The following is a 26358-nucleotide window of genomic DNA, read 5'->3' as shown; positions in this document are numbered from 1 at the left end:
CACAGCCCGGGGCAGCGATGGCCACCTGCACCTCCTCGGGGCAGGTGAGTAGGAGGAGGAGAGCTCTACAGATGGGCTGAGGCTTTCAAATGCAGAGGGTGATCAATACAGAAGAATTGACGGAGAAAAGAATAAGGGCATGGCAATATCTCACTAGGGACAGGTACCGAGGACCTGCCCCAGCCCTGGCCGCGTTGCTCGTCCCCGTTGGCCGCCTTCGCCCGTCCCGTGGCGGGGCCTGTGGTCCCTGCAGCGGGGACGGCACCGCGCGGCTGTTTGTTCAGCCCTGCCGTAATGGGACCCTGCTTTCATTTTGGGCTCCCCAGGCATTACTGTAATATAAATGTTAATTAATAATAAAGCCTCTTAAAATCCCACATCCTTAATGATATATGTGGCCTGACTATAAATATGTCTTTAAAAAAACCACCTCACTGCGTCTCCACGAGAAATAAATTCAGGATTCAGACCTTTCCTCCCGGCGGCAAGGGCTGTAATCGCGGACTTGCCCTTGGAGGCGTATATTTATCTCTCTTCTGAAAATGTCGTATTTAGGGCTACGAGAGATGGAGCGTACGTATTTGGAGCCTACAAGATCTAGACTCTCCTCCAGCCCCTTCCAGAAATCAGTTTCCCGAGCATCCCCTACGCGGGCCCTTGGGAGAGCGGTGTCCCGGGGGGGAACGGTGCTGGGAAGAGGCTGGGTCCCGCTTTGCGAGAGCACGTGAGCCCGGGGTCTCTGCTGCCTCTCCTGCGCCGGGGCTGCGCGCAGCCGCCTGCGAGACGCAGGGCAGGATCCGGCCCCACACTGAATCCCTGGCACAGCCCAGGCCACCCAGGGCTGCTCCCGTGAGCGACTCCCAGATCCCAGCGCCGCATTACCCACATCATCCACTTGCACGTTCATAGCGTGTCCTCTGCCCACAGGAACTGGGCCCCTGCCCCGTCCCCAGCCACTTTCTGAGCTCTCCACACTAAGTCTGCCAGCGACAGCAAAATCCCCAGGCGGCTCCCCCTGACTCTGCGTTTCTTGGCTTTTGCCGGTTGTTTGTGTGCCAGCTCCGCTCTCACGTTAATGCGCTGAGAAGGGTTTCTCTCAGCGGGCAGCGCTGCACCAAGGGCTTTCCTAATGGGGATCAATGGGGCAGAAAGAAAAGAGTGAGCCAGCGCTCGGCAGCATCCGTCCCCCGGCAGCCCTCGTGCCGGACTCCTCCCGCCCTGAACTGCGAAAATTACACTATGGCCAGAAATTCTGGGTTAATTCACCAGCGGCTGCTTAAACCAAGGAGGAGCGTGTCGCAAGGTGGTTTCCTCCCGTCTATGAAGCGCTGCTGGGGTGCACAACTGGGGTCGGGAACAGGAGGCAGAGGGGATGCGACCCACGGCCGGGAGCCAGCGAACGGCCTCAAACTTTGCAGCCCCCTCTCGAAGCCCAGACTTGCAAAACCGCTGAGAATAAATAACCCCCGACACTTTCAGCGTGCCTGTCAGCCTAACTCCTTGGGGCCACTCAAAGACCGCTCGAGTCCCGGCCCGGGGTGGGATGGAGAACCCCAGACAGTGACAGATGCTACTGATCCAATTTATACCCTGGTTGACGAGCAGCATTGACATGCGTACACAACAAATGCATCCTGCAACGAAAGTCTTATGAAAGGGAGAGTCTGAAAGAATATAAAGAAACTTTACTTCTGCCTGGAAAGATTTTCTGAATGTTTCTGAGCAGCATCCTTACAGGGAAGAGCTGTGGGACTGAGGAAACGTTTCCCCAAGCCACCAGCTGGAGGGGTTAAAGCCAACGTGGGGCATTTCTGAGCCATTTAACGTGCTTGGCTCCCCGCCCTCCCTTGCCCCTGGCAAATCTCTTATCCCAAGAGCCTCGGTTCCCGTTTTCCCAGGGAAGACAGACGTCAGCCTGCGCTAACGTGGCTCTGACAGAGGAGCAGGAGTCACGGAGGGCCCGGGTCCTGCTGGGATTAGTTCTGGGCTGGCGAAGGGGGAATGGAAGAAGAGAAGGCAGAAGATGCGAAAGGAACATTTTAAAGGCCACGGGCAATGAGGCAAGTCAGGAGGAATAATAAGAGCCCCGGTCTGTATTAGGACTGCACTTACAAATAACTGATGGAAGGCGGCTGTGAGATCAATGTGATTTCATACCCGATTAAACCGTCGTGCGCAGGGTCCCGGAGGCTGCTTATAAGCACGATTTCTGCTCTGCGCCGCTCACAGACATAACGCCCCGATAACATTTACTAATTATACGTTTACTCTGCTCAAGCGCTTTCTCAGCGTAACCAGGCTCGGTGCGACGGGTGGGCAGCAGGTTTTCACAGGTGGGTTTGGGGTTTTTTTCTTGTTTTGGTTTGTTTTTGGGGTTTTTTCCCCTTTTTTTACCCGGCCCTCTGCCAGCTCCGGCTGTCCCAGCCGGCTGTCCCAGCGCTGCTATCATGGGCTCCCGCGGATGGGAGGTAACTGGGGGTCAGCTCGACAGGAGCGTGGGGCAGTGAGACCTGAGCTGTTCATCTGACGTTTCTCCCCTCCACCCGCCGTTCCCAGGGAAGGCCCAGAGCAGACGCATCTCTGGTTATTGACTTTCAGAAGCCTCTGACATTCACAGGCTCTGGCTTTGGCAGGGAAGGATTCCAGCAGCAATTTATTCTAAAATTGCCAATATAGATAATCTGCAACCCTCGCTCTCCATCTGACCTTGGAGCGATGCCCCCAGCTCAATCCAGGGCTGGTGTCCCGATCGCACGCCGCTGCTGTCCCAGCCCCTGTGTCCCCGCTGCCCATGGCCAGGGTCCCCGTGTCCAGGTCACCCAGATGTCCCGGCCACCCCCTGCTGTGGGTGGGACGCATCTTTGCTGAAAGGAAGCCACGGCACGATGGATGTGCAATAATGGATGGATGCTTTTTGACGGCGCGGCCTCTTGCTCAAATTGGTTGTGCTCTTGTCAAACCTCTCATCCATTAACCAGAGACGCTGCTTCCCCCGGAGATGAGCTCAAGTGGACCCTACCAGAGAGCACGGTGCAGCGGCTCAGCAGTTTGTGTTTGACAACAGACATTTTTACGGGCAGAAACCCCACACCCCCGGCACCCGCTGCTGGGAGTGACGTGCTGAGGACCCGCAAGCCGCCAGCTCTGTCCCCTGCAGCCTCCCCCCTCTGCCCAGGGGACATCACCAAGCTGTGCCCGGCAGCGAGGAGCCCGTTCCACCGCCGTCCCGGCCTCACACCTAAACACTACCAATAAATAACGGCAAAAACAGCGAGCGCGAGCTGCGTGGGGTGGGAAACGTCTCCCACTTCTGCAGCTGGGAGTCAGGTGAGCGCGGCGGTGGGTAAGGACCTGCTGGTGGCATGCCCGTCCCTGCTCCTCGAGCCCATCCCTGCTCCTCGAGCCCCGCACTCTGTCAGCTCCTCGCCCATCAGCAGCGCAGGCGGACGCGTTTGACCGTTTCCAGTTGGGAAATGAGACCCTGCGAGCGTAAGGCAGCAGGCGCAGCCCCTGCGAAGAGCTGCCAGGCGTCAGCTGGAGGGAAATGAAGAGCCCTTCCCTGAGCGCACTCCGCCAAGAGATGGAAACGCAAGATAAACACTAGAGTCAAACACCAGGAGTGTGTTTAGTTTTCCTCTCTCAGGCACTTGCCATTTTCACATGGCAGTGACGAGAAGAAAAAAAAAAAAAGTGTATTTATGAAAACAAACCAACCCAAATAAGAACTGGGCAGCAGGAAAACCCAAGGCTGATATTTCCTCCCTAACGTATTTAATAACACAAAGGCAGGAGAAAGAGCAGGGCCAGTCATTCAAGAATATTTCTTATTCTTCAGATTTAGCTCTTAAAAAATTAATGGGGTGACTGGTGAAGATTACTTTCTACAGATGGAGGAGCAGAGGTGCAGCAGGATGGCTCCAGCGAGACGTCAGCGCAGGAGATGGAACACAAGGGCAAGTCCTTGGTTAAATACGAGCACCGCAGGGAACGGGCTGATGCGTTACGGGTACATGTGAGAAACACCTGGGAGAGACACGGGGTTACTGGTTCAATCTGGTAGCTGTAAGGTTTAAAACTCTCTCATTAAATGCATATTATTTTCCCGGAAAGCATAAATTACCCTGCACTTCAGCAAAGTAACAATAGCATTAAATCAGGGCGAGAGGAGTCGCGCTGAGCCCTCTGCCGCGGCTCAGGGAATGGGGGAAGCACCTCCGGATTCCTACAGCACCTGCAGCCCCAAACGCTGCCCGGCAGCGGGAGCTGGAGCCTCTTCACGGGGATGGAGCGTGTCTTGGACGCGGCTCCAGAACTTGGTCAAGTTCTCGTTTTATTACATCTGCGGAGAAAAACACAGCTGAGTTTTTATTACCCGGGAAACCCTTTCTCTAGCACATATTATAGTTTATTGAAAAAAATGACTCATTCAGTCTAATAACGAGAGGACGCTTGTGTGGCCACCCCTATCAATCCCGGGCCAGCCTGCCCGCGTGCCCCAGTCTGTGCTAACGCGGGGCTGAAGTCCCCGGGCTGGCGAGCGCGCGTGCCGAGCGATGCTGGCAGCTCTGCCGCAGCCACGTGAAAGACCTTCCTGAAAAACCACCAGTGCGAAAGGGAGCTCAGAGGACAAATTTCCATAAAGCCGACGCAAGTAAAGCCAAAGGCAGGCGATGGTCCCTGCCAACCAGTGCGCGAACTGCCCCAGTGGCGCTGAGCACTCTCCCCTCCCCGGCAGGGAGCAGGTGGGCAGTTAAGGAAACATCCAAAAAGATGTTTAATGTTGTTACAATATGTGTAATATTGGAGGGAACTGAACTAAGAGCAGCTGATGGAGATTTTTGCTCCACCCAGCACAGAGGAAAACAGGGTGCTCTCCAGTCGAGATCCTTCATCTTGCTAATGGCCATTATTTCTGGAAGTGATGCTCCTCCTTCGTCACCTTCCGTGGAGCCGAGGGGCCACACGCTGCCCTGAGGTGACCAGAGAGCTCCAAGCGCTGCGTCCCGCCGGGGGGGCTGGAGGGTCTGGGGGAGTCTCACCACGCAGCCGGCACCCCCACGGACGGAGCCTGCGGGTGCTTTGCGCCCCCCATCAGCCTGGGGGTGGGATGGGAAAAGGAAGAAATCCGAATGGAAGGCTGCTGTCATCGATGGCTTCACCATTTCTGTTCTGTTGGATGAGGGAAATTACTTTCAGGCTTGGCTTTGTGGTCTCCGAAATGACAACTGTTGTCCCAGCAAGAAGAAAGGATGTCGGGGGTGCGGGGGCCGCTCGATAAACCCCGGCAGCCGCTGCAGACAGGCAGAGCTGCTGCGGGGAGCGACGCTTGGGCCCCACCGCGCAGGGGACCAGGGGAACTGGCCCGATATTATCATGCACGTCAGGCCCGCTCACATTTAGCAGATTACTTTAGAATTTGCATTCAGGCAACGTGAGTTGAAATAGCAACCACAAACTTTATCAGTCTAATATATAAGGTGATTTGCATAATTTCCTATTTGCATGGGGCTCCTGTTTAATTTTTTTTTCCCCTTGTATGATCAAATATACCTACTTCCAGATGAAACGCATTTCAAGTCTAGAGGATTAACCTGCCTGCGAGAAGCGATGATGCTGACTGCTCGTTATCTGCAAAATACAACTCCAGGATCCCTGCAAGCTGGAGAAATCTCAGCTCTCCCCATTCCTCCTCACAGGGAATTGCACCACTGCCACTCCCAGGGGGTTGAGAACGAAGTCGCACACCACCCCTGCCCAGGACCCCCTTTCCCCCCTCTCTTTTGGTGCCTGGGCCACACGCAGCCATAGATGGGGATGCTGTAGGTCACAGAGAGCTCCGGTACCTCCACCCACAGCTCCCAGGTCTGATGTCCGAGGCTGCCGGTTCCCACAGGGGTGCAGCATTGCACCTTCCGCCCGGGGCGATGGAGCCGCTTTGTCTCTGGCACTGGCAGAAATGGGATTCAAAGCTGCATCCGAAGGAAAGTAGCTTTTGGGAAAAGAGCAGCTTTGTAGCCTGTCTGAACGACACAAGCCTTTAGGAGCAACGCGCACTGAATGGCTGTGTCGGTGACTAGGATAACGCTGGCTCTGCTGCTCTTTGGAGGCCACAGAAGAGACGTGCCGTCCCCCCCGCCTTGGTTTCCCCACCTCAGCTGTGAGGACGGTAGTATTTGTCGGCAGTAGAGGCAGCGGAAGAGAAAGGGCGCTGCTACGGTTAATTAATATCCGGAGGCCTGAGCTCCTCACCCAGCAGGTTCAAAGCGGTACCCAACGACCTGCTCGGGAACGTGCCACCTCCACCCACGCGCGTCCCCTAACCCACGGACCCCCGGTCACCGCGACCACTGAAACACTCAGCCCAAGGCTCGTCGCCCCCTCGAGGCGGGGGACTCCCCGAGGACGGCAGTGCCCCGTTGCCGCCAGCCCAGCGCGGTGCCAGCGTGCCCCTGCACCGAGCCCACACGCTTCCCGCCCGCGTGACGGAGGGCAAACGGCTCTTTGTCTAACACCGATTAATATTTAAGGCAGGCATCTTCACACCTGCCACGCTGGCTGGCCAGCCTGCCTTTCCCTTCACGGGCAGAAAAGCCTACATTGATCCGCTGCTAAAAATAGCCCCCCCGAGGTCCCGCGGCGATGCCACCAGCCCCCCCGGCCAGGCAGCAAGAGGTTTCTTGCGTCTGTTGCCTGGCAAAGGCCCAAAGTATTTTTCTGGTACAGGGGGCTTTTTTTCATGCATCTCCAAAGAACAGAGCTGCTATTTTTAGCTCTAATAAGCATATTTAATTTCCTACTGCCTCATTTCAACTGTTTTGTGCAACTAGCATTTCTCAGCGCATCCCCAGGGACGGACGAGGACCAGCCCCGTGCCACTGGCCAGGCTGGGCTGAGCTGGGGGCTTTGCGGCTGGATTGTGTCCCTGGAGCATCCCACCCCACACCGTTCCTCTCGGCACCACCAAACCCCGGGATTCAGTAAAGAACGAGGCGCCGGGGCTGCCCCAGCTGTAACCCTGAGGCTCCCACCTCCATCGGGGACCGCAGAGTCCCCCCAGGCAAGGACACCCACAGCCCCCGAGTGTCCCCGTTACCGTCTGGGGCAGCACAGCACTCCCACTACCCAAATAATTAATCAGCACGACATCAAAGGTCACTCATTTGACGGCATAAAGTGCAGAGTAAGGCAGTTCAGAGCCATTCCCAATTAAAAAAGAGCTGCGGTAAGAGCAGGAGCGGCAGAGCCATTTCCCAGGGGGAAACGCTGTGGCGCAGGGGGGAGCTGAGCCGCATCCTGCGCCCTTCGCTGTTCACCAGCATCGCTCCTGGACCACACAAGACAAAGTCTGGCCGACGGAGGAGCTGCGGAGGGTTATGGAAGGTGGGAATGGAGCAATGGTTCCATGCCAATGCGCTGCTGGTAACTGGGCCATGTGTTCTTCAGACAGGCTGAGCTGGATCATTTTAATAATTGAACTAATTCCAATTCTCCACTGATCTATTTCTATCCCCAACGCAGACACTGAATTCCAACGCAGGCACACGCGCTCACTCCCACCACAAACACTTTCTCCGGTGACAGACTGGCCTGTTGCCGATGACTCCAGAAGCGTCGTGATTCCCGACCTGCCGCTCTCCTGAGCTCGGGAATGCGCCAGGCTGGGCTTCCCACCGCCAGCTGCTCAGGTGGAGTCAGCGTTCAAAGCAGGGTCCGAATTCACTTCCCATCTGCCATCGACAGCGGTTGCGAGGGGAGGCAGACGCTGAACTGTGCTTTATGTGGGAAGTCGCGCAACAGCACGCAGCATCCCCGCGTAACTCACTGCCACATCCAGGCTGCAAATACAGATCTAACAACTAGACAAATAAAGAATATGGGCTGTTTATAGCTCAGTCCTTATCCTCCGGTAATCAATATGGCTCATTAGGTTTATGAGACAATCATGTCTTCTGCTACCTTGGCCCAGAACCTCTGAGTAATGGCTTGCCAATGCCAAGTAATTATAACGATGTCTTGCAAGTGAAGCAGAAACAACCAAGTAAACTGATTTAAGGCAGTTTAATCAGCCTGAGTTTTCCTTGAGCTCAGTGTCTCTCCAATGTTCTACCTCTAACTTTATCAGCCCGAACCTGCGCTTTATTAGATTTTCCTGTTGGCTTTCCATGCTGGGGACTGGAGGAGCATTCTGCAGCCAGCGGTACGTCAGGCTGTTCCTCTCTCCGCTCCCTGCCCTTTCTGCTACGCCTTTGTTCAGGCACAAGAGCAGGGGAAGCAAGGGGTAAATGAGTTACACGCTGTCCCCAAAGTGACGCGGGGCGTTGACCCCAGACACCCCCAGCCCAGGCTGCTCCTCAACCATCTTGCCTGCCCCAGAGGTCACTGTGCTCTCCGTGGGGAAAGGCAAGGGAAGGAGACATGCGAGAGAAGGAGAAATGCAGCAGAAGACCCCGACACCGCTGTCACTGCCAAGAAGATGCCCCTCTACCTGCGGCGCCAGCCCCCCGGCACTGCTGGAGTTACTCTCCCGTTCCAGCTCCCTGCTTACCGGTGCACGGGGGGCAGGAGACCAGCCTGTACCTTTTCACGCTGTGTTGGTTCAGACAAAGCCCTGTCATTCTTCCAGCCCAAGACGCCAGTTTTCAGCTTAGCAGGTAATTCTTCCCTTACGACGGTGACTACAAAGGGTCAGCGGCACACATTTTTGGACTAGGACTCAGACTCCTTCAGAAAAAGCCATTCCTCTGCCAGGGGCTTGGCAGTCCGATGGCTTGGCCATAAATGGGGGATGCTCTTGGGACTCAGTGTAATGATTAAAGTAACAGCAATTACAAGAACAACGCTATTAACCGGGGTAGGGAGATGTGGCTGTGAGCGAGCGATGCTCCCCGCGACCGCAGGCTGCTCCCCAGAGCTGCTCCTCGCCCCATTCCCCCCCCGGCACTGTGCAGGTACCCCGGGCCCTGCAGCGGGTGGGGGTCCCGCTGCCTGGCCACAGCGGGGCTTTGCCATCTGGCCCGTGGCCCGCAGCGCCCGCGTGTTGCCCAGCCGCTGCTGCGGGGGTGGGCAGGGTCCGACCAGCGCGCGTTGCCTCGTGACGGCTGCGTCTGGAGCAGCCCTTGTACCTGAGATCTGCAGACTTTCACAAGCCTTGCATCTCATTGGAAATATTTGATGTGTTATATTCCTGTACTCCTTTCTATCCATTTCTTTTAGGGAAGCAGCTACTCCGGGCCCTGCAGTGTCTGCAGGGATCAAGCTCTCCAGGCCCCTCGAACTCCCTCGTACCATCTCCTCCCTGCAGCTCCCTCTGCCTCGCGCTCCAGCTCTGCTCCGATCTTTGCCTGTGGGTGAAGTGTTTAATTTCACCACGAGCTGCTCGGCTTAATAGCGGAGGTTAACTTCTCCATCTCCTCGGAGCAGAGCGGCCCGTCTGTGCTCTAACAATGTTTGATCAGAGGAGGGTGGCTGCTAGCAAGGATCAACCGGCTTCAGTGGGACGGGGCAGAGCCCGCAGGGATGCTCAGGGCTGAGAGGTTTCCTCTCCCCTGTCTCTGCAGCCCCCACTGCCCACTCCCTTCTCACATCCATCCCCCCGGCCCTTATCCGTCCCCCCGGTCCCCATCATCCCCCTCCGCCGCCACTTCGGAGAGATACTCAGCTCCTGCGGGGCTGTAACTGCAAGTATCCTGCGGATTACCACCTTGGCAGGGCTTAAATGTTTGCTGCAGACATAAGCCTTGTCATGGTTGATTTTATTTATTGTTGTATAAGTGTATTTCCAAATAAAACAGAAAGCGAACAAATAAACTGGGTGACAGAGCTATAAAGCCCATGCCTGCTCATTCACTTGAAGAAAAGCCTGCCTCAACTAATTAACCTGCGCCAGCCTTGTACTCTTCATAAACAAGCCAGGAATTAATATCGTATTTTTTCAAACAGCCAACATACGCCACTAAATCTTTATTGGGCAGCAAAAAAAGAAATAGCTCCCCTTCCTAGGTTCGGCACAATAACAACAACGAGAGGCCGAGTTCTTTAAATGAAAATGAAATATCAGAACAAGTTTTCTCTGCGCTTGCCCCTGCGCTGGGCACGTCTGGGCCGTGCTGAGGGAGCGAGCGGGGAAGGGGCTGAGCTGCTGCCTCCCTGGCATCGGGGGGTAGAGAAGCCAAAACACTGTTTTTCTGCACCAAATCTCCTGGCGTAGCCAGCGGGAGGATGGATTACGCTGCACAACAGCCCGAGAAGCCGAGGGCTGGCTCGCTTCCTTCCCACGCCTGCGGAGACGTGGAACGGGTAACTGAAGCGTGGGGCTGCGGGGAGGCGCCAGCAGCCTCTGGGAAGAATAAATGATGGAAAAGCCGGCAGAGGATGTGCGCTGGGGACACGGGTCTGCGGCCCCGCACACGTGGAAGATGTTCTGCAGGCCGCTCCTCGAGGCAAGCCCTGTGCATTTATTGATCAAACACACGTAACGGGAGACTTCAGGAAAAATAGAGAGGGGGCAGAAACACAAATCAAGGAGTAACATTTTTGAAGGAGAAATTATAAATTGCAATTTAATCACATAATCACTTTGACACTCTCAAGCAAGCTAATTTCTTCCCTTGCCTCATTTCACCCACTTGGCAAGATGAATCTTAATGAATAATGTCCTATGAATATTTAATTTTTTGATCAATTTGAATTTTTTCCCCCTCTTATCCCTACCTGCTGGATGGATAAATCAGTTCTTCCTTCTTTTCCTCTTGCAAACACACAGAGACCAACAGCTTCTCCTTCGACTTCCATCCTCCCCTGGTTTTTTCCTCTTCCCCTCCCCTTTTGGGCAAGCACCGGTCACTGCTGTCACCCCTGGCAGGTCCCCAGGGCTCACCCAGTGGGCGAGGAGCCCCTCACCAGGGCACTGGGGCCAACGACACCAACCTATTTCACCCCATAAACCACCCGCCAGCTTGGGGGAACTTCCTCAAACTGGGAAAACTTTGCAGACAGACAAGTAAATTGATTGCAGAGAATTGCAGATCTTTAATGCGAATTGATTACCTCTAATGGTTTTAAAGCAATTTAAATATAACTGGATTGTTTGGGCAAGAACGTGGCGTCTAAGGAGGGGCAATAACAATCTCCCTGCTAATGAGTATTGATGGCAGCATCCTTGTGTATGGCGAGGGATGCTCTCAGCCCCGGGGCTCACCCTGCCGCTCTCCTGGCCAGCTCCAGCCCTGAGCCCGGATCAGCTGGAGGCAGGGAGCTGTGGGGTCCCTGCCATCGGGATGTTGGGAATTAGCTGGACACGGCTTCTATGAACAGCCGAACACGCCCTGGGCAGGATAAATGGTCCACTCGAATCCCTGCCTATTTTGTTTGCTGTTTTTCTTTGTCTCTCCAGACTCTCTAATCAATTTCTTCCTGAAATTACTGAATTAGAAAAAAAATCTTTTCAAAGTTCACAGTGCTTTCGAGCTGGAAATTGGTGCCCTTGACTTCACGGTCCATTCCATCCACACCGTTGTTGCTCCCACGAAGCGGCAGCGCACAGCCAGGCTGGGCAGGGGGGACAGGGGACACGGAACAGACCTTACCCGCAAAGCCAGTGGGTCTGGGTTTCTTCACGTTCGTGCTGAGAAAGACTGAAATCTCTAGTCTGAAGGCAAAGCTGCGCTCCTAGCTCAGCCTGACAGGGTATTTCCTAAGCTTCCTAAGTAAACGTGGCTCCCAAGGAAGCGCTGGAAGTGTTATTGCAGCTGCACCCTGGGCCAGGGGGATTTTGCCTGTGAAGGGGCTGGCACGAGAGGAGCGACTGCCCAGGCTGGGGCTGGGAAGCGGTGGAGACGATGGGCAGAAGCCGGGATGCTCTGCTGGGTCCCTGCTGCATGTGGCCGGGCGGGATGGAGCCCCGCAAGAGCCGTTCCCAGCAGAGCCGTTCCCGCTCCTGGCGCTGGGTGGGTTTTTGCAGCCCCGTCTGCTCCTCGCTGCGCTGAAGAGACTCCCAGGCACACGGCGCTTCGAGAGTCCGCACTTCTAGTCTTGGCCACTTGTTTTACGGAACGAGATCTCCAGGCCAACTGAAGGAATTCTGGCAGCTTTTGGCCACCTCTCACTCCCGCGTCAGGAGCAGTAACACGCCTTTGGCCAAAAATCTGCATTTACAGGGCCCAGGAAGGATCCCACAGGCTCTGAAAGAGCGTCTGTAGCCCCGCTCTTGCTTAAACTTGGTATCCCCCATTTCCTAGCACACGGGTGATTACTGCTTAATGCAATTTGCGCTTTCTATAAATTATTCAAAAGAAATCTCAGATTACAATTTATGAATGTACTGCAAAAGACAAACAAGAAATTTAAGGCCTGTTTTGATTGAAAAGTAAACACGCTGCAAGCCCGGGGAGGAGGCGGCACGCTCAGTTTTGCGTTGGTATAGCTGAGATCTTACCCCGGCCTGACCCGCTTCTCCCAGTCACCTCCCCCCTCACTCCCGACCATCCATCTCCATCTCACAGGACCCACATTTGCTGCCTTTTAAATACCTCAGGTTATGTGGGATGAGCTGGATGGGCTTCACCCCCTTCGGGGGAAAGTCCTGAGCTATTTATACATAATCCTGAAATGCCGGCTGCCCGCTGGCTTTAACTGTGACCCCAAATCCCTTCCCCCAAGTCCCTCCCCAAACACCGACGCTCACCCTGGAGAGGTGTGAAATGGAGCTGGAATGGGGCACGGCACTTCCCACACTGACCCCCACAGACCAGTAAAACCAGTCCCAGCCTCTGCAGAGGATGGGGATCCATCACAGGGGTTGTTAATTGCGGCTGAGGAGGCTGGGGAACCGAGCTGCACGGTCTGGCCGCAAAGGGCAAAGCATCGCGAGCAGCAGCCCCGGCTGCGGAGCCCCCGCATCCCTCCGCGCTGCTGCTGCTGCTCCAGCCCCGCACTTCATCCCGCAGCAGAAACGCTCCACTTGAGTTCATCGCCCAGCATTCAAACCTGCCAACTGTTTGAGCACGCGAGAGGCTTTAAGGGTGGTTGGCACGTGCCTGTTTGTTTAATCTGTTTATTAAAACTGACAGTCAAACCACTAGAAATACAGCTGGAATGCCTCCGTGAACTGAAGAGAGGAGGAGAAAGCCCCGACGCCGTGGCACAGAGGGTCTCTGGGCTCTGAGGCTGGGCTTAGCAGCTCTGTGGGGGGAGGAGGGAGGACAGCGATGTCCGGGGAAGCCGCAGACTCTGAAACGCTGCGATCTGTTCCTGCCTCTGCCCCGCGTTCCCTCTGTGCTTTGGGGAGGCTGTTAGCCAGGACCCCCCTTCCCCAGTGCGATGTGGTGTCCCGGAGCCTGTCCTTGCCCTGAAGGTCTCACGGGGTGACGCAGGGTGATGCTTCCTCTGCGCTAGAAAGAGTAAACACCACCCGCAGAAGCCTTTACAAAACCACTGCCGTGCCCTGGAGAGCAGAACAGCTCGAACGGGGGTTTCTGGTGAACAGTGGAGGAAGAAGCGCTTGGCTGGGGACGAGCGGAGCCCAGGGTGAACGAGGACAAAGCAGAGCGGGAACAGGAACGAAGGAATGAAGACAAAGAGGGAAAGAGACGTCTATGCAAGGGAGGGGGAGATTTAAATCACAGTACAATTAGACAAGCCATTCCCGCTGGAAATGAAGGCACCAGTACAGCAACTCAGGCACAATCTACAGCAAATTTGGCCAAAGATACCTAAATTTGGCAACAGGAGAAGTCTCGCCATAAATTATTCTCTTCAAACAGCTTCAGTATTAAAGAAGAGAACAAGAAGAGCGGCTGCCCTGCCGTATTTTTCAATTCTCACACGTTCTGTCATTATCTGGAGCCGGTTTCTGTGTTACTTCCCCAAGCCCTCGGGTCGCCCCGCGGCCCCCGGCGAAGCCCAGGGCAGAGCCAGTGCTGGCGGCTGCACCCCCGCGCACAAACCGCACCGCTCCTGTTCCTGACAGAAACCCCCTTTCTTGATCAAGCGGGTGCTGCGTCCAAGGCCACCTTTGGACCCCATTCCCAGGATGTGCTGAGCAGCTCCGCACCCGGAGTGGTCCAGCCCCGGGCGATGGAGAGTCAGGCAGAGGGGCACCGCGCTGCAGAAAGCCCTTGAAAGGTTTGCTCTTCCACCTGCCCGCATCGTGCTGCTGTTTGTTCGCGTGAAAGGGGAGCAGAGTCATGTTTTAAGACAACCGACGCTTGCAAAAGGTTACCCTGGCTTTGGCATTTTCCGAGTGGAAGTCACAAGACAAGTACCCGAAGTTCACAGCCAAGCTGCAGAATTAATACGTGCTGCAGTGGTGGGTTTGTTTGCTCGGTAGCTTCAATGGCTGGGGATGGAATTAGAAACAAACCTGCTGGAAAAGCCGGCGGCCTCCCTGTCTGCCTGCTCTCGGACCACCCCGCGGGGGCTGCTGACACAGAGGGTCCGTTTCCACGCATCACACACTGGAAAACTCCACCGTTCAGCAGACACTACAGGTTTAGACTGGGCTCTCAGGACACCGAGCCTCTAACAGGGCGTTGCTGGCCGCCTCCTAAGCGCAGCCCCTCCGCCCTGGCTCCCCACCGCTCCATCACTTCAAGAGCACCTTTAAACCCTGCTCCCTGGGCCAAAAGAGCCCGACAGACCCATCCAACAGAGACCAAGCCTGCTGCCTGCAAATGCAGCGTTTGGAAAGCCAGTCCAGGCAAACCAACGCTTTATTAATAATTAAATAACTCAGCACACTTTACAAGCTGATAAAATAGGGGAGCCTCGTCTCCCCGTGTCCCCCAAACACCAGGGGCCCCCCGGCCGCTTCCTTCCCCTCAACCCTCAGCAGCTCCAGTGCCCGCAGCATCTCATCGGAGCCGCTGCAGCTTCCCCTCCTCCTCCTCCTCCTCCTCCTCCAGTTACCCTCACAGGTCGTATCTCCCAGCTCTTCCCTGTGACCTCTGCCTCCCAGCATCTATCTCTCTCTGAAGCTTACGCTAACATGAAGTTAGTCCTGCACAGACTTCGTGGGTGGGAAATACTTCCCACCTATGAAAATTTCAGCACAAAATTATCTCCACGTTATTTTAAAGCCCCGTCAGCATAGCTTCTGTGCGCTGCTGCTGCACGGAACTGCATCTCTCTGAAGCCATCTTAACTTTGGCGCCTTTGCTGCGCGTCTCGTCTCCGAGCCCGGTTACATACTGTCTAAAGCATTTTTCTTCATTTGCAGGAGCAGTGGTACTGCTTAATGAGGGACACCGCGCACCGCCGGCCCTGCTAATGGGAGCCACTTCATTAGAAGAAAGGCTCTTCTTTAAACCACAGCTCTGTGCTACGCAAAGACCTAAATCCTACCACATGGATTTTAATTTGGGATTAACCGATCGGGAAATTAGATCACTCGTTACATCAATCATCCTGCAGGCCGCGTTACTTCATGCTCCAGAAAGCCGTGCTGCTGCGGGTGCAGAGGGGGGCGGCCGGCAGCAAATAACCTCCGTCCTGGAGATTTCTCTTCAGGCACCACCTGCTGGCAGCCAGCGCTTCCCCCCGGCGCTCTCTTTATTTCCTGATTTCTAGTGTCTGAGCCTTTTCTGTCATTTGCATACAATTATTCATCTGCTCAGTCTTTATGCTTCAAAGAGGAGCCACTCCTATTTTATGGCACATGCCTTTTCTCCTTGGGATGAGCCTAGCCCTTAGAATGGTATTTTCTTAATTATGCGACTACGTTTTACTCAGAAGAGTAATTCCTTGAGACTCAGTGAAGACACCTGCAGGTGCAACTGCTTGCAGATTATCCCCACTCATGAAATAATCCCGGTTTCCGTGAAGCTCCTGCTCACGAACTGGCTCACTCATGTATTCTTGGCACAGGAACGCAAAAGAGGCGTAGACTTAAGAATCACAGAAAAGTTTTCTCATACTTTCAGCACAGATAAAGATTCAACATAAGTCTTTCTTTAAAAGTGTTTGAGTCCAAAACTTACTTTTTTGCAGCCCAAAGCAGGTTAGAGCCCAGCAGAGCTCCCGCAGCCTCCCAGCGACCGTCCCAGCACAGCCAGGTGTTGCTGTTGCCGGTAGATTTATTGACTCCCCTTCAAGTTTGGCAGCTGGTTTAAATCAAAGCCAACTAATAATGATGCTCCCTATTCTGCCCCCGTTTGGCGTGGGGGTGTCCTGTGCCGTGTGACTACTCCTTAGTTTAGAAGTCAGGAAATCCTGTACCTGTGGCAGAAAAGGCTGCTGTGCTTACTCCGCGAGTCCCGGAGACGAGACACGATTTATCCGGGCAGCCAGCCTGGCGAGGTGGGGACGTCGTCCTACCTGCAGACCGGAATTCTTCTGGAAGAAATCTGCAAGTGCAAGCCACTTCCAAAAGGAATCCAAGTGAAACATTTACGCGCTATAAGCAGTATGTGGGAATCCCCTGTCCAATGTCATAATCAATGCATTAATCTGTTAAAACAAATATACTGGTATATACGTATGTTTGTGTGTACGTCCCTGCATAGACAGGCGTGGGCACATGCACGCATCCCTGGCCTTGTAAATTCTTGCTTTTTGCTTTCACTTCCAGGGCAACACTTAATAGAAGATGCAACATAAAAGAGGCCCCAGCTGGGGAAGCCACGATAGAGCCAAGGTCCCCGAAAGTCAATTATGCTGTAGGAGAGGGTGACGATAATTAATGAGATTTGCATGGAAATGACTGATCCGCTGATAGAAAGGATCACACAGCCTGTGCTGGCAGACAGCACTGGAGGGAAAGGTAAAGACGGAGGATCAGAATACATCAGACATGGCTGTCGTAATAAGCATTTCTTTATTCCTTTGTTAGAGACGGCCACGCAGGAGACTGAACGGGGGGAGATCTGGCTGCATTCTTGCAAAAGCCATTCATTGAAAATTAATGACAGCTTAAGTTTTCAATTAAATTTTAATTTAAAGTCTGTGACTGGTGCAAATCAGCATAGTTCCACTTGTGTCAGTGATTTATGTTAGCTGAGGATTTGGCCCGACACCTCCAGTGCAAATCCTGCCAAAATACGCTGCCACAGAGATCCTCCGGCCAGATTCTTAAATGTGTTCAAGCCCTGAAAGGTGCAGATAGGCATGAAATCAATGCAAGTCAGGCACTTCCGAAAATTCCATTAGGTGCCTGTCTGCACCTTCTGATATTTAAAAAACTGTTCCCGAGTCATGCTTTGCCATAAAGGAAAAAAAACTCCATGCAACACCAAATACACTCTTGTATTTTCCAGGCGGGATCCGTCCATGGCACTGCCCAGGCTCCAGGTCTCTGTGGCCAGAGAGTCTCTGCTCGGGACCCCCCTGGTGTGGCAGAGGGAAGGCGGCACCTTCGGCAGGACACGTGTCCCCAGCCACCCGTCGGCATCAAAGGCAGCCCCTGTCCTGCACCCTGGCTCCTGCAGCCGGCCCTGCGGGGCCCCGGCATCTCCCACACGGAGCCTCCAGGATCGGGCCCACGGCACACTCCTTCGGTCAACGTCCCGCGGAGGCGATGGGAAAGGCAGATGGGGGCTGCTGGGGCTCACCCCCCTCTGCCACTGCAAAATCTCCGCGGCTCAAAGCACCGCAGGGCGCTGGCACTCGATTTTGCAGAGTCTTTGAGTCGTGAGGATTTAACTGGCTTTTCCGCAGCCCCACTCCCAGTTTTGCCCGTTTTGCCTATTTTGGCACCCGCCTTTTCAAACCTAAATGGGCACTGGGATAAAATCAGGAGTCAGACTTCTTAGTCTTTGAAAAACACTTCCGCCACTTTGGACAGGGTGAAAAATAATTAGCCATCGAGAGGCTTTATATTTAATTAATAAGCCATTACTGCCATATTTTAGGTAAATAATGCATTTTAATTAACACATTAATAGTAATTGCAGAGGAGCTGAATGACTACGGCGCTGGCAGTGCCGCGGGGGGAGGGCACTGTGCCCCCCTCGCCTGCACTGGGGACACGGGGACAGGCGCCTTCCCGGTGGCTTTGTTGGAGAGGAGGCGTTTGCTCAGGGAGTCGCGAGGACTCGGTGGCTCCTTTACATCCCACCTAATGGATCTGTGGCAGGAAATCTAATAAGTTAGGAAGTTTTACACACTCTTTTTCTTTTTTATATTTAATGTAGCCATTTCTCAACGTGCCGTTCTCAAGAGGTTCTTTTTTTCTCCTTACTGTTGAAATCTAGCTGGATGGAATCATTATTCCTGATGTTCCACAAGTCCTCTTCTGAATATTTTTAGAAGAAAAAAGTGAGATTTCTGCTCGGGACCTTTTTGTTTATAAATTTTGCATAAATTTGAAATACAAAGGCAGCAAAAGGCATTTAACTGAATCTTTTCAAGAACAGGAGCAGCTCGTGATGCACAGAGCAAAACCATTGGGTTTAAGGAGCTGAGAGGCTGGGAGAGAAGGAAGCAATTAAGGGGGAGGAGGGCTGTGGAAATGGGGGTCACTCCACTTTGCAGAGAACCAGCACAACTTTTAGTTATCTCCTAAGCCGCGTGGGCTTGGCGAGGACAGCGAGACCAAGGCACTCTCGATGTGACTGCTTACATTTTTTCTGGGAACGATATTGAGGGTGATGACAGAAAACACTTGTGTCTACAGCTTTATCCCTGAAAGTCCATGGTTTTGTGCACTAGGCTGGAATAGCCGGTTACAACCCATTTGCTGATAATTGGGCCGCGCTAAACTTATATAGAGCAAAAGTTCAGGCAACGTGAGTCACAGCCTTCCCGCGCCCCAACATCAGCAGTGACGGGACAAATTTGACTCACGCCCATCGACTCCATAATGTTAATTAAGCACCCTGAAACGAAGCTCTGCGATGAGTCCTGTTTGTCAGGCTCATTTGCAGTGTTTGGAAAAAACACATTGTGAGTCCCCGCTCAGTGATGCTCAGAGAACTTCAGAGGGAGCGGCAGTGATGGATGGGCTCGCAGGATCGGAGCCGGCAGCTCCTTCTGCCCGAGATGGAGGAAATCAATCGGCAGTTTTTTCCCCCCATTGGTTTTCAGTGAACTGTTCGCAGCATTTGCGGCGATGTCCCCCGTGCAGTGGCACCGTGGGGTGGCTTCGTGGGCAGCTGCCCACCGCCCTGTCACCACCTCGGAGTGACCAGGGTCCCAGGGAGAGGGAGACACGCGAGGGGAGACGCGGGGAGTGATCCCTGGCTCCGCTAACCAGGGTTGGTAGGCTCAGCTGTCGCAGAGCTCAGGGCACTGAGACCCACGGCGTTGCAGCAGCCAAGGTGCCACTTGGCAGGGCAGAAGTTCCCATTCTTCCACCGTAACGAAGTGCCTGGACCTGCCTGTCCCCCCCTTCTCGCCTGTGCGAGTTACCGGCAGCGATGAGAGCCCCGCGATGGGGTGGCATTGCTCCCTGGTTTTGCTGGTGGCCACCGGCAGCCCTCCTACCCGGGGCGCTGCTGGCGGGGAAGGATGCTCTGCTCCTCCGTCTCCTCCCCACCGGGTTCTGCAAAGGGAAGCGGGCAGGGGGGAGCACCAGGACGCTCCTCCACGGCCAACGCGACAGTTGTCTTTCCAGGTGGAGGACAGCCCCATGCCACTTTAGATACCTTGCATTGCCTACAGTAGAGCGGGCCAAGAGGGATTCCTGCCAAGCCTGGGACAGACCTTCCCACTCAGCCAAAGCACAGGAATATTTTGAAATTCCTACCTCTTCCCCAGCCCCGGCTTCTCCTACGGCCATTGAGAGCAGCCAGTGGAGCGGGGGGCTCCTCTCCCTCTTGGTCGTGCTCAGCCTCCTGGAAAGAAGATCCCCAAGGAAGGGTTAAATCAATCCCAACTAAATTCACTGGCCCTTTATTAACAAGTGTATCAGATTTAAATAATTAGCATTTTTATGTCACATACCGTATACAGGGACACCAAAGGGATCGCAGGCACTCAGCAGAGCCATATGGTCCTCTGATTAATAATGTCAAGCAGAGGCAGGCAGAGCATTCAAGGGGAAAAATATGCAGGTCGCGGAGGCAGCGAGCTCTGCCGTGCCCTAAGCAGTGCCCAGGGCTGGGCTCGGGCGCTGCTGGCCTCGGAGCAGCTCGCGCCCTCGCCCGGGCCTTCAGAAAAGCGGAGGCTGCTGTGAGCCCCCTCGGACCCACGTCCCCGGACTTCAGCAATGGAGGTCACCACCGGATCACTTGTCCGCAGCCCAGCTCTGGAAACACCTGTGGGAGCAGCACGGGTCGGGCAGCGCCGGGTGCTTCCCGGCAGGAGGGACCCTGTGGTGGCAGCCAGACGTCCCACCACGGCCGGGAGCCGCCTCTCGCCTGAAGCCGGGTCAGACCTGGAAGCACGTGGTGGGACGGGGATTCACGTGGGCAGGGCCACGGTCTCCTCTGTTTCTGAGGAAGGTCATCAGCAGTTTGTCTTCAGAGAGGATGGTGAGGCAAAAGGCATGTGTGGGAGAGCACAAATGTCCCTCCCCTGCTATGGGACAGAGACGCACGTGTGACTTGTGATCACAGCCTGCAACCCTCTGCGAGGGGGTTTTCTGGTTAGGGAGAAGGCCCCTTCCCTCCTCCTCCTCCTCCTTCTGCTTCTCTTCCTCCTTCTCCTCCTCTTCCTCCATCTCCTCGGGGCACAGACACTGCACTGGTGGCCGGGCTTGGACCCCACTGCAGGTCCCACCGCTGTCCCCACTGCTGGCACGTACGGGATTTACAGAGGGGGGGGTTTCTAAGAAGGGGCTCGTAGCTTTTATTGCTCCCCCATCTCTGAACAGGGTAGTTGAGAAAGAGAAGTGATTTTCCATCTGTCTGCAAAGGACCGTTATGTTCTCATTCATACGTAAAGCAGATCTAGCAGAGAACGTTACAGACTCAACAACAGCACTCTACAAATGTTAATATGGTTTTTAATTGGCAGAAATAATAGCTTACTGCTGCACACTTGGCAGACCGCGCTCTCTAGCTACTTGAGCCTGCCCATTTCTAAGACAGAAGGGAAAAAATGGCAATTCTGCATTGCAGTCGGGATTTATTTTAAGTAAATGAGGTGCCCAGCTGACAGAGATGGTCACTCTCTGCTGATCCTGGGGATGGCAAAGGCAGAGCCGCCTCTTCGGCACCACGAGGTTTATCCCACCCGCCGGCGCTGCCTGTGGAGGCGTCGGGGCGGCCCCGGGAGCTGGCACAGCTGCAGCCCCACAGAGGGTGAAGCAACAAATCTGGGCGCCCCGCGAGCGGGTAGAAACACGAACGATGGATACGGGTGGCAGCAGAGCACCTCCCGCTCCACGGCTGGAGCCAGCCCCACGGGTCGTCCCCACGGCCTCTGCGGGGCTCGGTCCATTGCCAGGTTCTGATGAAGGTAATGAGGGCCTGTGCGCACCAGGAGACCCGGAAAATAACCTGAATTAACTTTTAAATGGATTAGTTAAATTGCATTACATACCTTTGCAGACACTTTTGTTTAGAATTAAGGCGGACTAACTTGATCAAGTTTACTTCACCTTAATTCCAAGTAACACCATCTAAATGGAATCTTAATGCAATTTAACCAAACCGCTTGAAACTTGCACCTCAATTAGTCAGGTTAACCTCGCTGAGCACCCAGAGCAGAGTCTGGGGGAGCCCTCAGTCGCCCGGGTGGGGTGGGCTCCCCCCTGCCACGGGGCCGGGGCACTCAGCAGCGTCCTCCCCGTCTCATCCCGGGAAACCTCCCGGGAAGGGACGGCTCTGACCAAGCCCCTGACCCCGACGGCTGCCGCGGGGTGGGGGTCTGAGCCCCGCAGCGATCAGACACTTGCTCAGCTCTCGGCTCGGCCCCGGAGCCGCCCGTTGCCCAGATCTCCTCGGATGGGTTGCACCCGCGCTATCCCAGCCGGGCAGCCGCGAGAAGAGCAGGGATGGGAGGTTCAAGAAAATGGACCAAAGTCCCCTTGTTTGGAAGCTCCTGGTGCAGAGAGGAGACATCTCTGGCGGCAGAGGAGGAGATTCCGGCTGCCGGCACGGCTCTCCCGAGCCTCTCTGCCCGCTGCCACTCGCCTCTGTGCTCACGTCTGCCGGCCCGGCCTCTGCCACGCTGCGGGGACGGGGACCTGCCGAGCATCACTGCCTTGAGCCACAGCAGAGCCTCTGCCGGAGAAAAACATTCAACCCTGGTGAATCAGTCCTGCTTGGATCTTTGTACTCCAGCCACTCTGCCTACGTCTTCACTGGGCTTTTCCTCCTCGTTCCACCTTTGGCACATCCGTGGTGCACGGCCTCTGCTTCAGCTGGAGCCAGGAGGGCAGACGGCGACTGGTGCTTCCCGGGGAGCCGGAGGGAGAGAGCGCGTCTGGCTTTCGGGAGCCCGACTCAGGAATTTAATTGCTTTCTTCATTCGCGTGGGGGAAACAGAGGCGAAGGGAGCAGGAGAAGCCCCATCACGGCCGCCAAGGCCCGTGGGGCAATTAGGCCGGTGGAGCGTGTTGGCACACTCCGGTTAATCTGGTTGCAGCCTATGCCCCTGGCACCGCGGTGTTGCTCCAAGGTCTCTGTGTCCTTCTGTGCAGGGCAAGGGATGGAGAAGGGCCGTGGAGACCCTCCTCAGGGAAAGGCGGAACACTGAGAACAGGAGGCTTGTGCCGAGCAGAGTCCGTCCCCAGCTCTCCGCTCCGTCCCGCCGCGACACGGGGCGTCCCAGGGCAGAGAGGGCCGGGACACTGCAGGAAAATGCAGGGAAAGAGAGAGTTCTGCGCTCGCTCAGGGCACCACCAGCACCGGGCACCAGCCGCCCTCGCGCCCATCGTCCCCCCCGGCCCCGCTCTGCCTGCCGTGGCACAGGCTGAGCCTGACACCCCCCCGACACCAGCCGAGGGGCAGCACCGCCCGAGGGAGGGGGTCTGCGGGGATCACGGGGGCGGCTGGAAACTGGTGCCAGCTGAGGTTATTTTCAAGGGCAGAGGAAGATAATTCCTGCCCCGCTTCGCTCGCTGCGCAGGGCCGTAAGGACAGCCATGCAGCTCTCCCCCGATTTTGGAAGAATTACAATGCAGCTGAAGTATTTTTAGTAAGACCTTAATTAAATAGTCAAAATATTTCAGGCTGATGTTCATCAGCGAGTAAATTCAGAATACAGGACAAGAAAAGCAGCTGTGCATTATTTTTCTGAGTAATTATATTTGAATCTCGGTGGTACAGAGAGTGGGAAAAAAAGTAAATTATACAGAAAATGCATTCAAGAAGATTTTAATGTTATTACAAACCTTCATTATAATGTATGATCAAGCATGTAAGTGAAAATCTTGGGACCCATGGGTAACATATCGATTCTGGCGGACATTAAAATTTCTATTTGACGCTTAAGCAAAATCTAATCTGACTTCTGATTTTGCGAAATATTTTAGGGTAATTAGACATGTTTGTGCTTTATTGATTCTTAAAATGAACATAAGCATGTGGGGAATTGCTAACGCTCTGGATTAAAGAAAACGAGACTCCTTGTTTTGCGAAAGTTCCTGCAATTAAATCACCTTCTGCTAATGCGTCCCTCATTATTCTGGATGGAAATGAATGGGGGAAAAGCTAAGGGGGTTTAAAATAATAATGATCGTAAAAGTGAAGCTTTAGGATTTAAATGAAAGTTTGGTTTCTTGCACTTTCGCTGATGGTTCCCGCAGGCCTTTGGGTAAATCTCTCGTCTGGAGGCTCAAACCCCGAACAGCCCCGGAGCCGGGGCCGGGGGGAGCAGCTTTGCCCTCCCCTCCCTCCTCTGCCCCCCCTCCGCTTTGCCACCGCCTCGGGTGCAGGCACACGCTGCCGCCCTGGGCAGCACCCCCAGACACGCGATTTCCTGACACTGCACGTCCCCTTTGCCGCTTTGTTTAAAAATAGTTTTTCTGGTCAGCTGGAGGAGGAAGGGACGGTGGGTGCGTGGGTTTGGGAGCATCGCGCAGCACAGCGCGGCCAACAAACAGCGAGTTGCCCCTCGGCAAAGAGCAGCCGAGCGCGGGTCTGCTCCCAAGGAACCGAACCGGGGGGACTCCATCAGAAATCAGCATCAGAGCAAAGGGCAGGATGGGCACTGACAGCCCGAGGCACCGAGCCGGACCCTGACGGTCCCTGAGCCGTGTTTGCTGCAGGAGGAGATCGCCCAGCACCTCCCCGTGCCTTCCCCAGCAAGACACCAGTCACCCAAGTCCATCCTCCAGCCACAGCCCTATTTACTGCCCTGTTCGCTTTTGCTGCCTTTTCCCCAAGCGCTTGGGAAGACCGAGGCCAGTGGACGAGGCTCACGCAGAAAACTCCGACACCTCCGCAGAGCTGCCTCTCCCCGCGGAGGAGCAGGGACCTGCCTCGCTGCGTCGCCCGGCTCCCGAGCACGCAGCCCCGGGGGGGCACCCAACAGCCCCGGGGGGGCACCCAACAGCCCCGGGGGCACCCGCAGCCCCTTGGGGGGCACCCACAGCCCCATGGGGGGTACCCGCGTCCCCGCGTCTCTGCTGCGCTGAGCATCGCCCACTTGCTCCTTCACTGTCCCCCCGCTGTACTGAAGGGTTTGCAGGTCTGGCTCCTCAGCCACATTTAGCGGGTCTGCACCACTGCTCACACGAGACCTCCAGGGGCTTTGTGAAAGTGGCTCGTTACTAGTTTTATACACGGTAACGCTTCAGGCCTGGTTCATCCTCGTCCTGTCGCTGGGGAAAGCGGGCGACGGGCGGCCGGGCAGCGTGCAGGGACGAGCAGGGCTGAGCCGGGCCCACGGATGCGGAATCCAGGGTCAGACCTGGAGTCAATGGACATTTCATTAAGGCTGGGAGAGGCTTGTCTCCAGTTTGCTTATTAATATGATTACAAATAGTCTTTCATCTTGGAGACAGGGGACTGGTTCTTACCCTGGCCGTGAGTCAGAGTGCTGCACAGAGGCGATTTGTATTTCTTCCTCTTTAGCAAGCAGACGATACTCCTCCAGAGAGAGATAGATATATATACATTTTAGCCAGTGCTGTGAACTCCAGATGAAACATTTTGGACAGAAAAATCGATGCAAGGACATGTGTATTCCCACCCTGAGCTACAGCAGCACCGAGTGTGCCTCCGTCTGCTTCCACCCTGCATTTATCCACACATCCTCCGTCCCACAGTGCTTCGTCAGGTTTACATCCAGCGTAAAGTGAACTCAGAAAGTCATAGATTTTAAAGCCAGAAAGTGTCCTTGCAGCCACCTAGCCTGGTCTCCCGCGAGAGCCGGGCAGAGCACTGCCTGGAACGTAGTGTTCCGATTTAGCCCGCTGCCTCGGAAGGGTAAGTCTCGCCAGGGTCCGGGCTCCCTGATCCCAGGAACTGGAGTGGTTGAGGGGGGACCTGATTAATGTTTACAAGTACCTAAAGGGTGGGTTTAAGGAGGACGGAGCCAGGCTCTTTTCAATGGTTCCCAGCGACAGGACAAGGGGCAATGGGCACAAGCTAGAACATAGGAAGTTCCGTTCAAATACACGGAAAAACTTTACAGTGAGGGTGACAGAGCACTGGAACAGGCTGCCCGGGGAGGGTGTGGAGTCCCCTTCTCTGGAGATTTTCAAGACCCGCCTGGATGCAGCCCTGAGGGATGTGCTTTAGGCAATCCTGCTCTAGCAGGGGAGTTGGACTAGATGATCTCTAGAGGTCCCTTCCAACTCTGAAGATTCCGTGATTCCGTGATTCCGTGATATAAAACTCGGTGCTTAAAACCCCCGAGTGCCACGGGCTGCGCCGGGTGGTGGCACGTGGCTCTGCTGCGGGATGCAGGTGGGGCTACGTGCTGCTGAAACACCCACCGTCAGCATCCTCACGCAACCGCAGCGTCTCCTCGCTCCCCACGACCCCCCAGGAGGCGGCAGCCGGCCCTGAGGGCCGGAGGACACAGATCCAGCCACGCCGGGGACGCAGCCTGGGCCTGGGAGCAGAGGGGACGCGGTGCCCCTGGGAGCGAGACCCGTGTCCACTCCGCAGGGGAGGCGCTCCGTGCGCCGGCGAGGGTGTGAAGTCTGCTCAAAACGCAGAGAAGGCCGAGAGTTCAGCCGGTTTGAACAGATGGCTGGGTGACATTTGCTGCCGGAGCCGGCAGGTCCCCAGCAGGGCCTTTCTGTTGTCATTTACAGCACTTGCTGTTTGTCACGGCGATGCAGAGACGCGCACACGCGTGTGTGTGCGGCACCGGTGACACGCCACTGCCAGGGGCGGCCGTGGCCCCCCGTCCCCCACCCCTCGCTGGCACTGCGGGTGAAATGAAGTCATAAATAAGCAATAAGCAGAGATAAGTGTCTGATTTATTGGGGAGCTCGAAGGAAAAGACAAGCAAAGGCAAGGTCACATCCCCGGTTAAGCACGTCCCCGACACAGCGCGCTCTGCTCCTCCCCTTCTGCTCCCGCC

The sequence above is a fragment of the Rissa tridactyla genome, chromosome 21, assembly GCF_028500815.1.
Source record: "Rissa tridactyla isolate bRisTri1 chromosome 21, bRisTri1.patW.cur.20221130, whole genome shotgun sequence".
In the NCBI taxonomy this organism is placed as follows: Eukaryota; Metazoa; Chordata; class Aves; order Charadriiformes; family Laridae; genus Rissa; species Rissa tridactyla.
The sequence above is the reverse complement of the archived record's forward strand: the minus strand, read 5'-3'. Positions refer to the sequence as shown.